General features: G+C 41.6%; 1 protein-coding gene and 1 non-coding gene across 2 annotated transcripts in view; both read right to left on the bottom strand.

Annotated features, from left to right (window-relative positions):
* JAZF1 (JAZF zinc finger 1) overlaps positions 1-15,727 on the bottom strand; it is a 354,660-nt gene that overhangs the window by 282,301 nt on the left and 56,632 nt on the right. The gene's annotated exons all lie outside the window — the stretch shown is intronic.
* LOC129041906 (U6 spliceosomal RNA) lies at positions 9,269-9,375 on the bottom strand. Its single transcript, XR_008504012.1, has one exon. It is a non-coding gene; the product is annotated as a U6 spliceosomal RNA (small nuclear RNA).

Raw genomic sequence — 15,727 nt, 5'->3', positions numbered from 1 at the left:
CAGATGCCCAAAGAACACAAAATCAGTATCTCAAAGAGATACCTGCACTCCTGTGTTCACTGATGCATTATTTTCAATAGCTAAGCCAGGGAAACAACCTAAGTGTCCATCGATGGATAAACAGATTTTAAAAATTGTGGTATTCATACACAATGGAAATTATTCAGTCATAAAAAAAGGAAACCTTGCCATTTGCAATAGCATGAATGAACCTTGAGGGCATTATTCTAAATGAAAAAGTCAGACACAGAAAGACAAGTACTGTATGATCTCACTTATATGTGGGAACTAAGAAAGTCGAACTCATAGAAACAGAAGGTAGAATTAGAATGGTGGTTGCCAGGGGCTGGGGGTGGATGGCTGGAGGAGGAATAGGAAGCCATTAGCTAAAGGATATAAACTTTCAGTTATAAGATGAATAATTCTGGGGATGTAATTAATAGCACAGTAACTATAGTTAACAATACTGTTTTATATACTTGAAAGCTGATGAGAGGGCTGGTCTTCAATGTTTTCACCACACACAGAAAGATAACTATGTGAGGTGATGGGTCAGTTAATTAGCTGGTTTCTGGTAATCATTCCACAATGTCGACATATACCAAAACATCACATTGTATATGGTAAATATATTCACTTTTAATTCATCGGTGATACCTCAATAAAGTGGGGAAAAATAAAATTGAAATTTAAAAAAATAATAATTTAAAAAATGGCCTATCCTTTTCCTTATTCAGGTAACTGATATACCACATGCCTACATATTTCATCTGATAACCCATAATCGCTCTCCCAAGGTATATCAACCACCTGCCCAGGAAAAAACATCTGCAATAACAATAGTACTGAATACTGTAAAGCACTTCCAATTATACCATCTCAATCCATCCTCAACACTGTGAAATGGCTATTACTTAACTCATTTTACACACAAGGAAACTAAGGTTTGTACAAATTAACTAGTCCTAGATAATAGAGCTAGTGAATGGCTGAACTGGGACTCACTCTGTCAACAGGCTGCTAAATAAGGGTCCTTCCATCACCCACTCTGCCAACCCCTGTTCAGTATTAGCCATGAGAGACTGTGGGGATGGAGGGCACTTACCTTGCCTCATCTCCTGAGGGCCAAACAGGGCCAACAACTGAAGAGAGAATCAGCCAAGCCAAAACAGATGGGCATACGAGGACTTGAATCCTAAACAGCCTAAGTGAATTTAAAAGAGTAGTAGTATCCAACGAGAAGTTGTCAGAAAAGAACTCAGAATGAAGCTGCAAAGGTTACATTACAAACTACACTAGATATTTTTTTAAGGAACAGCTGCACGTCACACACATTTATCAATAAAAAGGAAAACATTCATTTGACTCCTGAAGAGTTAAAATTTTAAAAGAAGACTGGTCAAGAGGAAAATAATCAACTGAAAAGAATTATAATTAGAAAGTTTAGGCCGGGCATGGTGGCTCACACCTGTAATCCCAGCACTTTGGGAGGCCAAGGTGGGCAGATCACCTGAGGTCAGGAGTTCCAGACCAGCCTGGCCAACACAGTGAAACCCCATTTCTGATAAAAATACAAAAATTAGCTGGGTGTGGTGGTGTGTACCTGTAATCTCAGCTACTTGGGAGGCTGAGGGAGGAGAATCACTTGAACCTGGGAGGCAGAGGTTGCAGTGAGCCGAGATCACACCATTGCACTCCGGCTTGGGCGATAGAGCGAGACTCCATCAAAAAAAGAAAAAAGAGAGAGAGAGAGAAAGAAAAGAAAAGAAAAGAAAAAAGTTAGTTTAAAAACAAATAAGCAAAAATCCAGGATTCTCAGACTAAGATGTTAGAGTTCGGTTACCAAGGTGTGAATGGGACGGTGCTTTCTGCCTCAGTGTCCTAAAGACTAAGACGTGGTGATGTGCCCACATGGCTGGCCACAGGGTAGCATGATATCTCAGTCACCTAAAATCACACTCGCAACCCGGGAACCTTGCCTGGGAGGGACTTCTAATTCCATCCAAAAGTTTTGTTCTCCTCTTATTTTTGTGAAGATAGCAGTAAAAACTACCACTGGTAATACATTTAAAATTAAAAAGTAGGGTGGGGGAAAATGCTTGCAATCTGGTCAACAAGATGGACAAACGACCCTGATTTTCTGGCTTAGAGTTTCCTGAGGACTCTGCTACAGTAGACAACTAGATCTGGCTGAAGAAAAGTAAGGAATTCATAGAAAATCTTGGTCTATTTTATGCTTGATACAACCCAAGTATCAAAGTATTCGTAGATAAAGGGATAGTCTGTTGTTTTCCTACTTAGCAAAGTAATGCTAATCCAGTTAAGTTCAATACTTCTTGCAAATCTACCGTAGGCTTGCCTGCATCCTTGCCAAATCTGGTTATAGGCACAGAAGTAATAAACAGAAAATATTCATTTGCTTCCATGTTTCTACTTTCTGACCACTGGAGACATTTCTCTTTAGGGTTCTGTTTTATTTATTAGGGTTTTGTTACATTTTATTTATGTGTTTCTTGTTTATTAATTCATTTGGTGAGCTTTTTATTGAGGAAGAACATGCAATAAAGGATTTTCCTTCAGTTTTATGGTGAAATATAAAACTAGGCCTTTATAAATTATCATCGTTTTCTACCACATAACAGCTATGTCTTTGAATAAGTCACAATGCTTCTTTGAGGAGGTTCCTCAGTAAAAGGCGGATAATAAAATCTACGCTATTCATCTTAAAGCGGTTTTTTGAAGGCCAAATCAAATGATGAATCAAAAAGTGCTCTGTAAGTATTAGAGGATATTGTTACTTACTATTAGCACAGATAGCTATGGATCAGAAAACCTAGTAACAACAACAGTGTATTTACCTTCAGGAGACTTCCCAAGGGTGTGTGTGTGCATGCAGCATGCATGCATGTGCATGTGCGTGTGTGTTACCAGCAGGAGAAGTAGAGTGGCTCTGTGCCCTGCAGCCAGGATGATCATTTCCCAGGTGCAACTGTATTTCCGCAAGCATCAGAGTTCAAGGAAGAAACAAGACTTGGGACAGCTGTCTATATGCCTGACCTAGAATTGTGTAGTATTACGGTGCCATACCAACATCTAATTTTTAATCATTCCAACTCTAGAGCTGTTTTTTCACTTTGCTTTTGTTTCCAGAGCTTCACTGGTGGCAAAGGATACTTGAAACGTCCCAAACCTATGATTTTATGATCATGAGGTGTCTTCGCCTCTCACCTGCTGGTGACAGATACTTGGCTGTCCCAGAGTTACTTAGAACAAGTATCACTAGGAAAGAACTTTCTGAAGAAACCTTAGTGGCCTCCAAATTGGCAACGGAAAGAAACCAAAAGTTAGTGGAGGCGAAGTCACTGACATAACAATGGAGGCCAGTTTCATTAGTTTCATTCACTGAAGCAAAACTTGGACCAGAAGACTCATTATTCAAACCAGATGCTGATTTTGTAACATTCACTTCAGTGATGAACTGCCTCCATTTTCTTTTTATTTTGAATACGCAATATTACAAAGCAGACAAATCACCACGTTAACAAGAGCACTCTTAAAGTTTGTAAAGTTGGTTTTAAAAAGAACTGAGTGTAGAAAATCTGTTTTCAAAAGTTTATTGCCAAAAGCATTTTTTTTTTAATTTTTAAATCATGTGACAAAAGAAATGCTACAATTGGTTTAAGATAAGATCAATTATGGGCAGCAATGAAATTACCTTTTAATGATAATTAGCCCCAAATCTTGATTACTGTCAGCTTGAATTATCTGGTCATAAGGCATACAAAGTACTGTGTTCATCTGTCTCAAACAAGAATGAATGGTGGGCCTGCCCCGGGTTAGCAGTCAAATAAGATGGGAGGCAGTGGAGGAAGGGGAGCAAATGAGGCAAAGAAGGCTGACCATACAGACCTCAAGTGCTTAAGAGAAAGCAAACATCATAAAAATTTGTATCAAGCACAAAACTCACTTTTAAAAACAGCCTGCTGATAAACTTCCTCTTAAAAATGATTATTCTGTATCTCTTGTCAAAAGAATGACGAGGATCAGATCTCAACCCCAGAAAAAATAGTGAGCCTCTCCAGGGAGAAATTGAACCAGGTCGAGCTCAGGAGAATATGAAAGCAGAAAAAGGGGAATGGAGCCTGGAAAGACGACCTGCACCTCTGGACATAATCTCGAAGGAGAAATGGGAACCCGCCTCCAGTTCAGGGCATTCGGAGGTGACACAGCCTTGTTGTGTAACGTCCAGGTTTGTTCTCAGAGTCTGGCCTGGTGAATCGGTATCCTACAAACAAGGCAGTGTAACTTCTGGGGGCCCAATTCTGTTGCTTTATGGAGACAGACTATAGTATTTAGAGATGGAAATGATCACCAGCCTCATTTTACAAACAGAACCAAGGAGGCAGAGTGAATCCTCATGGGACTAACTAATGGCAAAGCCAGTTCTCCAACCCACGTGTCCTGACTCCTTTACCCAGCTGCTCCTGTCCTCTCTCCCTGGGCTGGTGGTGAGGCTCTGAAGAACAGTTACTAACACTGCTGCTGAGGAGCACTCACTCACCACAGTCTGTCCACTATGAAAGGACATGCTCCTCTCTGGCCTTGGGCGTTCTCACTTGGTTATTCAACACAGATATCTGCAAAAGAACATCTGTATTCATATTGGAGCTATAACTCCTATTTACCAAAACCTACTATGGACCAGGCACAGTGCTAGGCCCCTGCATTCATTCACCTCTCGTAATGCCTATAACTTAGGATGTGTTTAAGCCTCATTTTACTCAATAATGAGGCTTAGAGATGTGAAGTAACTTGCGAAGTCCACACCACTAGGTAGTGACAGTCCTAGGTTCAAACTGGTTTTTCTAGCCACTGAAGATACTGTACTTTCTACTACACTACTAGCTCTCAAAATTTTGCTAAAGAAAGAGCTCCTCATTCAGCTGATTATGAGAGCTGCACAGGAAGCTTTACCTGATGAAAATAACCAGATCTCTATATATGAAATAAGTAGATTCTGAACAATGGTAATAATGCTTCTAAAATCTTGGGGGGTAAACACAGGCCCTTTCAGTTTACTTTGCTAAAGAGAGAAGTTTCTTGCAAAATTCTAATTTTTCCTTCCAAAAATCTTTGCTCCACATATCTTGGGTATTGTTTATTATTCTTCATTTCTCTTTAGAACAAAAGCTTAATGCAACAGAAGAGAAGGACAATGGGAATATTAACAAGCAAGAATAACTTTCCATGGAGTTGGTAACCGAAGTAAGATCCCACAGACCAGACTGTGGAGAACTTCATTATTCCAGCTCACCGCCTCCTTGGAGCTGGCCATGCTCCACTGATGCTTTCACCTTCTGGCAACCACCTGCTACCTTTACCTTCTGCAAACACAGGCACCTGGCCAGCCTGGATAATTCTGCTCTCTGAACAGAACACAGATAATTCCCATCTTCCAGTCTGAACACAGCCCCGAAAACTAGAACTCACTGTGGGTTTGGTGCTACTGACATCTCTGCAGTTTGTAATCTTCTGCTTGCAGGGAGGCTGGCTTGTTCAAAGCTAGAACACTCCAAAGAGGCCTATTCTTAACCAAGGAAGGCTGACAGGTTGGAGCCTGCTTTCCTCAATATATAGATTAGACAAATAGAAGCATCATCAAGGCAAACCTGGCACGTTGTACTCTCAACCAAATACAACCAACTTCTTTTTAGGGTTTTTTTTTCTTTCTACTTTTAGGGTTTTTTTTTCTTTCTACTTTTAGGGTTTATTTACTGGCAGTTTCAGGTCTGGAAATACAAAAAGGAACATGACATGGGTTCTGCCCTTGAAGTGCTCCCAGTCTGGTGAGGGAGACAATACCTTTCAGGGGATAACTGTGGTACTGAGGACGAGTGTGAGAACACAGAGGTCTACTAGATGCTATAAGAAAATGGGACAGGGGAACTAGGGATGCCTCATCAAAAAAGGGGCCACGTGAACGGGGCTTATAGATGAGTAGGAATTTTCTGGGCAACAAAATGGAGGCGAAAGGACATTCCAAACAGAAAGAACAGTGTGTTCAGAGACTCAAATTTATCAAGAGGCCTGCAGTCCAGGAAGTAAAGAGAAGCAGCGTTTGTATGTGCAGGGAAGTGGGGAATGGGTAAAGGAAGGATCTCAGAGACTATTTACAAAGGGTCTCTGTAGGCATGTAGGAGGCAAGAGGTTTTAAAGCAGTGAAATGACACACGTAGGTTTTGTTGTTGTTTTTAAGTAATTCTGGCAGACATGCTGACTGTGGATAGGAGGCTACATCAGGGCTGCACAAAAGAAGTAAAATGCCAACCAAAGGGCCAAGCCACATATGTAATTTTAAATTTCCTAGCAGCCACATTTAAGGTAAGAAAAGACAAGTGAAATTAATTTAATAATATGCTTTAACCCCTCAAACCCAAACTACTATCTTTCACCATGTAATCAAGAGTTTTAAAATTATAAATGAGATAGCTTACATTCTTTTTTTCATACTAAGTCTTCTAAATCAGGCACAGTACAGCACATCTCAATTTAGACTAGCCACATTTCAAGTGCTCAAAAGCCAGATGTGGCCAGTGACTACCATAACGGACAGCACAACTGTAGATAAACCACTACAGCTAATATAAGACCCACTTAGGAGGCTGTAGTCAACAGTACCAACAAGAAATGATAAAGCTCTGGGAAGGTATTTCTGGCCCTTGGACATATGTTGAACTAGCACTGAAATACAACTGTAAAGACATGTAACTTATTTTTTGTTTTGAATAGGTAATACTTTACAGGCTTCAAATATAAAAATAATACAACAGAGTACACAGTGAAGAGTATGGCCCCCTGCCTCTTCCTGCTCACCACATCCTTATCCATGCTATCCCCCACCCACCTACTAAAAGTAACCACTTTTATTGAGCTCCTTTTGTTTGTTTATCCTTTCAATGTTTCTTCATGCGGATTCAAGCAGATATGACCATAGACTCATATTCTGTCTCCTTTCTACATCAAAGGGAGCATACTATATATGGTTCTATACCTTGGTGGGTTTTTTTTTCCCATTTAATAACATATCTTGGAGGTCTTTCCATATCAACATATGAAGAGTTTCCATGCTCTCTTTAAAATGCTGCACAATATTCCACTGTAAAGGTGGATCATAGTTTATTTAACCAGTCTTTCTCCAGTGGATACTTGAATTGCTTCCAGTCTTTTCTATTATAAACAATGGTCTAATGAGACACCTACTCTATAGGTCACCGCATAGGTATTCAGATGTATCTGCAGGAGAAATTGCCAGAGCCAGACTGCTGGGTCAAAGGGTAATTGTATTTGTAATCTTGATAGATGAAAACTGGCTGAACCGGCCTTCATGAGGGTTATGCCATTCTGTACTCTCAGAAGTACAGTGCTGATGTTTCCACAACTGGTCAACAATGTCTAAGTGTCACACTGTAGAATTTTTGCCAATCTGATAAAGTTAAAAGTGCTACTTCAGCACAGTTTAAGTTTGTGATTCTCTTATTATGTGTAAGGCTGAAGATATTTTGGTAGGTTTGAAAACAATCTATTTCTTTCTCTCTCTTTCTTTTTTTTTTTTTTTTTTGAGACAGAGTCTCACCCTGCCACCCAGGCTGGAGTGCAATGGTGCGATCTTGGCTCAGTGCAACCTCCACCTCCCCAGTTCAAGCAATTCTTCTGCCTCAGCCTCTGAGTAGCTGGGATTACAGGCACGTGCCACTACGCCCAGCTAATTTTTTGTATCTTTAGTAGAGACGAGCTTTCACCATGTTGGCCAGGCTGGTCTCAAACTCGAACTCCTGACCTCGTGATCCACCTGCCTCAGCCTCCGAAAGTGCTGGGATTACAGGCGTGAACCACCGCACCCGGCCAAGACAATGTTTTTCTTATTCTGAGGATAATCTGTTTATATCCTTTGCCTAGGCTATTGGTATTCCAAGTCATTTTCTTTTTCTTTTTTCTTTTGAGACAGAGTCTCACTCTGTTGCCCAAGCTGGAATGCAGTGGTGCGATCTCGGCTCACTGCAACCTCTGCCTTCCAGGTTCAAGCGATTCTCCTGCCTCAGCCTCCAAGTACGTGGGATTACAGGCATGCACCACCAAACCCAGCTAATTTTTGTATTTTTAGTAGAGACAGGGTTTCACCATGTTGTCCAGACTGGTGTCAAACTCCTGACCTCGGATGATGATCCACCCGCCTTGGCCTTCAATGAATAAGAAAGTCATTTTCTTATTCATTTGTAGAAACTCTTTATATGGAGGTTAACTGTCCACTGCAAATAGTTTCTTCTCTGATTGTCATTTGAATTTGCTTATGGCATTTTTTTTAATCAGGTAAAAATACTTTATTTGAATTTAGTCAAATTTATCAATTTTTTTAAATGGCTGCTGGATTTTGAGTCATGGTTAAAAAGTCCTTCTTACTTCAAGGTTATAAAGGAATGTCTTCTAGTTTCTCAGCATTTTATGCAGATACAAATATATATTTGTATATTGAAATCCTTCTTAAAAATATCATTTTTCACTTTTTTCCAACTGAGGTAGACTAGACATTTGCTGAATTGCCTTTCTGATTTCTCCTTCCTTTCTTTGTCATAACTCTGTTGAATATGACACTGGTCATCATATAAAATTAATTGATCAAGCTGGAGTTTATCTGAATGGTATGAGATATGGAACCAACCTCACCTTTCTCCAGATAGCTACCCACTTGGCCCAATAAAAATTTCATCATTATCCCATGGAAAACACAATTTTAAATACCATTCTATTTGTGTGTAGACAGCAACCTAGATTTTTATAAACTCATGGTTCTAATTCTCTAGTCTAGACACTACAGAGGTAAATACAACCTATGTTATTCAATTATTTATGGGAACTGCCAAGTTTCATGAAACTGCATTCATCACATCATCAACAATATCTTTTGAGCAGATGCTTGACTTGAAGAGATATACAGACACAAACTGTCATTTAGAAGTTTACAACTGGGAGGTTGCTAAATTATTTTTCACAATTAATTTGTTTAAAAAGCAAGCAATACAACACAATTAAAGTCTGGCAAAACTCACAGAATTCTGGTTTACTCAAGTTTATTTTATATGAACACCAGTGCAGTATTCAAAAAAAAATTACAACAAAAATAGGACAGGGAAAACAGGCAAATCTGAAAATGTCTGGTTCACCTCAGCTGGAAAAGTGGTAAATGACATTTCTCTGAGTGTTTCATAAGGATAAAAATATAAAATGCTTCATAAATGTGTGTGTCATCCTTGCATAAGGGCCATGCTAATCTTCTCTGTATCTTTCCTATTTTTGCATATGTGCTGCCAAGAGGAGCACAAAAAGAATGTTTTTGGCCAGGCACGGTGGCTCACACCTGTAATGCCAGCACTTTGGGAGGCCGAGGCGGGTGGATCACAAGGTCAGGAGTTCGAGACCAGCCTGGCTAATATGAAGCCTCGCCTCTACCAAAAATACAAAAATTAGCCAGGCATGGTGGTGGGCGCCTGTAGTCCCAGCTACTCAGGAGGCTGAGGCAGGAGAATCGCTTGAACCCGGGAGGCAGAGGTTGCAGGGGCCAAGATTGCGCCAGGGCGATAAAGTGAGACTCTGTCTTAAAAGAAAAAAAAAGAATATTTTTTAACAAGGATCTAACGTTCCCAATTATTTCTATTTGAAAATTTCTCATAAACTGGAATTTTTAAAGTAAAAATGTAAAAGCTATAGTATTCTATGGCAAATGACCTTGTATTTCATTACTAATTCTAATTTTCCATATTAACATTCTTCAAGTTTTTATTCAATCCATAATGTACACATTACTCTGTCATTTGAGGTTGTAAGATTAGTTGGAGATCTATTTCTAAGAGAGTTTTACACACACACACACACACACACACACACACACACAGAGTCATGAGCAGCATATCCTTCAAAAACAGCAGAGGGATCTGTTCCTGCAAGGGGATGCTCATTCATTAGACACAAATTATAAAACTTTCACATAGCAGATGATCTTACCAGATAAATAGCTATGACAACAAAATGCCCCTACATAAGAAATAAAGGCAATGCTGGGGAAGAGAGCAGGGAGAATCCCTTGGAATGAAAGCTCCCTAGACATGAACAAAGTATGGCTCCTAAGACCTCTGTGCTGTTAAAAGAAACAGTTGAACTGGAAGCCAACAGCTCTGTGAACCAAGAGGCAGTGGCCATGCTGCTCCTCAGGCAGCCCCCGGTCTCCCTACCCACTCCCACCCTCAAGAAGCTCCTGCTTCCCATGGCAACCTGCAGACCATCACTCACAAACCTGATCTCCAGCCCTGAGAGGACGCTCCAGAATTTCAACCATTTTTCGGCTTGCAAGTAAGTGCCTAATGGAGATGATTTGCCTTTCTGTCATACCTAAGTATCTAAAACTAACCATTAATACCCGCTGCCCCTCCCCTCCAACAAAACCCTACTTTGTTTCCTCTATGCCAATCATATGATCATTTTCCAACTTACCTGGACTCCTTAGCACCTCAGACTGCAGGCATCTTCTGACTCAACCTCCCCTTGACACCTACTATTATAACCACTCAGCAAGTCTGTTTCTGTGATGTCTCCATCCTGCCCATCCTTTTTGTTTCCAATGCCACTCATCTATTTCAGACCCTCCTCATGACCCTGTGCCCACTTCATAATCTCTTAATTTGCTTCTTCATTCCTCCATTTACAATCGGCTCTCCACATGGCTGCCATGGACCTTTCCTAAATGGTACTTTCTCAAAAACCTTCCACGCTTCCCCCTACTACTTACATGACAGCCCCAAATTATGCCATTAATCATTTCATTCACTCAACAGATATTTACTGAATACCCACTACGTGACAGATGCTATTCTGGGCATTTGGGACATATCAATGAACTGATAAAAACTCTTGCTTAATCTTGTCTTAACCCGTTTTCTCCTGCACCTTACCCCACTAGTCCCCTACGTAACTGTAAGAATTACCTATACATATATCTGTATCAGCAGTTATATTTTACTGTACTGATACATTCAGCGATGCCTAACAAGCCCCTACCATGTGTTAGATCCAGCAGTCAGCAAGACAGATATAGTCTTTTCTGTTCCCTCTAACCCTGCCATCCTAAAATATGCAATCCAACCCCTCCAACCTCCACAAAGACTCCCGTAGGCACCCAAGCCCACATCAGGGGCCATTAATTCCTCTCTGTCTTGCAACAGCGCTTATCTTATCTTGTAAAAGGACTTATGGTTTTCATTTGTTTGGTGGGGTTTTGTTTTTGTTTTTGTTTTTAAGCTTTTCAGGGGTTTAATGAAACTCCCTAATTAGAGTAAAGGTCTTAGAGGATTGGATGCTTATTCTCTTCTTTGTACTCCCTAGAATGCCATGATCACTGAACACTATAGCCAAAGGAAACTTCTGACCCCCGTTCATCAAACCCATATTATTGCTTGAGGAACTTGAGACACAGAGAAGCTAAACTGTAATATCAAATGCTAAAAAGAAGTGAATAAAAATATGAAGGAAATAAAAATATGAAGGAAGTCTAGCAGGTATCCTTCCCTTTGTCCCTAGGGGTAGAGGAAGGAAGATGTCTGAACCACTAGTCGCACACAGTTCTTTTTTTTTTTTTTTTTTTTTTTTTTTTGAGACAGAGTCTCTCTCTGTTGCCAGGCTGGAGTGCAATGGCGTGATCTCAGCTCACCGCAACCTCCGCCTCCCGGGTTCAAGTGATTCTCCTGCCTCAGCCTCCCGAGTAGCTGGGATTTTCATTTAACTCTGGAATTCATGCAGGGGCTCTCAAGTTGTCTGATGAATTGTTTGGAGCTTCTCCCCAGATGAGGCCTAACTAAGCTGGGAAGCCACCCCAAGTGGGAGATTTGCTCAGCTCTGCCCTGCTGCTCTCTTTTCAATCTCCCACTCCTTGCATTTGCTTGGGACCTAGACGATGCTAATAAACCAAACCCTAAGCCCAGATACTTACCAGAACTAAACCCTAGGCCCAGATATTACCCACCCCCCGCCTTGAAATCCAGGGGTTCCACTGGGCATGGTGGCTCACACCTGTAATCCCAGCACTTTGGGAGGCCAAGGTGGGCAGATCACTTGAGGTCAGGAGTTCAAGACCAGCCTGGCCAACATGGCTAAACCCCATCTCCACTAAAAATACAAATATTAGCTGAGCATGGTGGCGCATGTCTGTAATCTCAGCTACTCGGGAGGCTGAGGCTGAAGAACCCTTTGAATCTGGGAGGCAGAGATTGCAGTGAGCCGAGATCGCACCACTGCACAACAGAAGGAGACTGTCTCAAAAAAAAAAAAAAAAAAGAAAAAGAAAGAAAAAGGAAATCCAGAGGTTCCCTTATTCTGCCATATCAAGGCTTTACCCTCCCCTCTGGCCAGTGAGCTGCCCCTGCCGGAAGCCAGAGAGCTCTCTAAGGGAGGTAGCTGTTACCCTCAGCTAGAGGTAGAATGGCACTACAATTAACAGGATCTACAAGCGCAAAGTAAGAATAATCATACGAGACATTCAATTTGAAACAGGCTGGTAGAGTCCAGGAATCATCTACAAAGCTGTGAGATGTAGCATGGTATATCCTGCTATAAGATTTTTAACATGAGCTCCATTTCTGTATCCATGTGATTTCCTCTCCACTATTCGTATGACACTCAAGGGGGAAATGTGTGATCCTATTTTCATCCCACCCCTGTGCTCACTGAAATGACAATTGGTGCTCAGTAATGTTTCCTGAATCCCCTAATAGTGAAAGTCAAATCTAACAGAGGCATAGTTGCATACATGTGACCAATGTAGATAAGAATGTCTCATATGTTTGTACATTTCTCTGTGGGGCCTAGAAAAAGTGATAGCACTTAATTGGGCATAGATTATGAAGTCCATGTTGACCAAGTTAGACACCCTTCAGGTGTTGTTTTACACAGCTTTCCCATTATTCACAATAAATCTGCACTCACATTTTATAATCACCCTTCAATGTCCCAGTCTTTTGGTTTAGCTGAATCTCATAATCTTGGAAGCTGACAAAAGTTCTCTCCCAAGCTGCCATCACACCTAGAGGATAGTTTGGTGCCAATGTTCACATAGAAAGAAAAGTTTTCAAGATCAAAGAATATTCCTTGCATTTATGAAAATCTTTGAAGTATAGAGACTTTCTACCTAGCAGCAGCCAGCGAGTGGCCTTGTTCATTTCTGTTTAAATGAACTGTTAAAAGCAGAAGAAACATATCATTCTAAGCTCCAATTTTAAATCTTCTATCTGATTTTAGTTTCTTGGGGGAAAGAAATAAGAATTCATGTCTGAGCCAAAACCAAATACATACAAGTCCTGCCATCAGTGATACAGCTGCCAGAGAGACTTCTCTAATGCGCTCCCAAACTCATGTTTCAGTTTTTCCTCCCCTTCCTCCCCTGCAAGCAGGATGGGCATCTTCCACCCAATCCAGGCTCCCACCATGTCTGGAACATGCTCTGTAGCTCAGCTTATGTGAACATCTGAACCTTGTTTTCCAGAACCCAGCCACCATGACCCAGGTCAGCCTAACAGTAACTGCTGACCCAGACCACAGGGCTGGAGCTCTTTCAGGTGCCTCCTGGCTTGAGTTGAAATTGGTTCAAGCAACTAGGGTGAGGCTGGGGCACCAAGCAGGATTGAAGGGGTTCTCCGGGCCCAGATCTGTGGAGGAGGAAAAAACAGTGGCTGAGGAACCACCTGGGCCTGAGATGTCAATGCGTCCTGCCTTCCATCAATCCACCAGACCTGAACAGATAAAATATTAACGTATCATTGCTTGTAAGGTTAGGGCAATCCCGGAACACCAACCAACACCACTCAAGCAGGGACGCAGCACTCATGTGTTCATTCATTCATTCTCTATGTAACGAGCCCCTCCATAGTTATAGGGGGATACATCCCAATTTGGAAAATCTAGTGAGCCTCTAGTTAGCTAGAACGCAGAGAAGTATAAAATTCCATTAACTGGAATGATGGGTTCCTTCACATAAGTGACATTTCAGCCTCAATGAAATTCTCACTATTTCCTGAACACACCAAGATGCTGATATCCTATCTAAAGATGCCTCTCCCTCTTCTCTGCCAGCAGCAATCAGTTCTATTTATCCTTAAAGACAAAGATGTCACCTCCCTGGGAAGTTTTTTCCAACTCCCCCAGCCTTCCCAGGAGACTTTCCAGCCACGTCACCCTGCATGTCCCACCCTCCCTCTCTCCTCTAGCCACACTGCCCTTTTCTTCATTGCTTCCATGTTAAGTTGCTTTCTGTCTCAGGGCCTGTGCACATGCAGTTTGCTCTTCAGAAATGTTCCTCCCTGTACTCTGAATCATGACCACCCCCAGCACCTCAACCCCTACCACTCACCCCTTCATCGAAGTAAGTCTCATCTTCTTCAGATCTCAGTTCAACCAGCAAAGCCTTCCCTAACCCCTCAACATTATTCACCCTCACAGCAGCCCATGCCTTTCCTTTCCTGCACTTATCAGAGCTATACTGGTAGAACTGTGATATGACCTGATTAAAGTCTATTTCCCCACTAGACTGTAAGCTCCGTAAGAATAGGGACCATGACTATTTTTATCTTTCATTGCAACCCCAGTGACCAGCACAGTAGCACATAGTAGGCACTGAGGAAAGATTAGCTGAATGAACAAATGACCTTCTCTATAGTGTCTGTGTCATTATATTCTAATTGCCCATTGTGTGCTGGCCACAAAGCCTGGCCCCTGCCAGCCACGTCAAGAGGCAAACACTTTCCCAGAATTCATTTAAAAATGGAAATGGACATGTATCCCTATCACCTGTACCTTGTACATACACATCTATAACAATGATGGAAGGTAGAAATAAGGGTCTTAAAATCCTGGGATTGATGACTCTTACTAAGGTCAGGAAAAAGTGTTCATAGAACAGATCCAAAAAGGTAGAAATACTAACCAAAAATCAAGGGGGCAGGTAATATTACTGTTTCTGATCAATTCTAACCTAACCAGAAATGTCACAACCAAGAAACCCCATTTCCTGCCTCTTCTGTTGATGTTTCAGCTGTTTTGACTGCTGAGAAAGAACAAAACTGAGTGAACAGGAGACGGAATATGCCACGTGCAGCATCTCAGTCAGTCCCTGTTTGGGGCTGACTTGTGTCCTTCCAAAATTCATATATTAAAGTCTTAACCCCCAGTGCCTCGGAAAGTAACTATTTGGAGATACGGCCTTTAAAAAGGAAATTAAGTTAAAATGAGGCCATTAAGGTGGGCCCTAATCCAATCTGATTAATAAGAGGAGAGCAGGACACACAGAGACCCCAGGAGTGTGCACGTACAGAGGAAAGACCCGTGAGGACACAGCGAGGGGGCGGCCATCTGCAAGCCATGCAGAGAGGCCTCAGAGGAGACCAACCCTGTCAGCACCTTGCTCCTGGACTCACAGTGTCCAAAGCTGTGAGAAAAATACATTTCTACCCTTAATGCCAACTGGCCTGTGATACTGTGTGCTGTGGCAGCCCAAGCGGTTCTCGAGAGAAAGGGAAGGAAGAGGTTCCAAGTATCCGCTGCCCAACCCACTCTTCACCATCCTGGGTGTCATCTTCTCCCCAGTGCCGTCCTTTCATCTTCATTTGACCAGTAAGGACACTGAGGCTCAAAG

This window comes from Pongo pygmaeus, chromosome 6 (genome assembly GCF_028885625.2).
Source record: "Pongo pygmaeus isolate AG05252 chromosome 6, NHGRI_mPonPyg2-v2.0_pri, whole genome shotgun sequence".
In the NCBI taxonomy this organism is placed as follows: Eukaryota; Metazoa; Chordata; class Mammalia; order Primates; family Hominidae; genus Pongo; species Pongo pygmaeus.
This window is presented reverse-complemented; position numbering and strand designations above follow the sequence as displayed.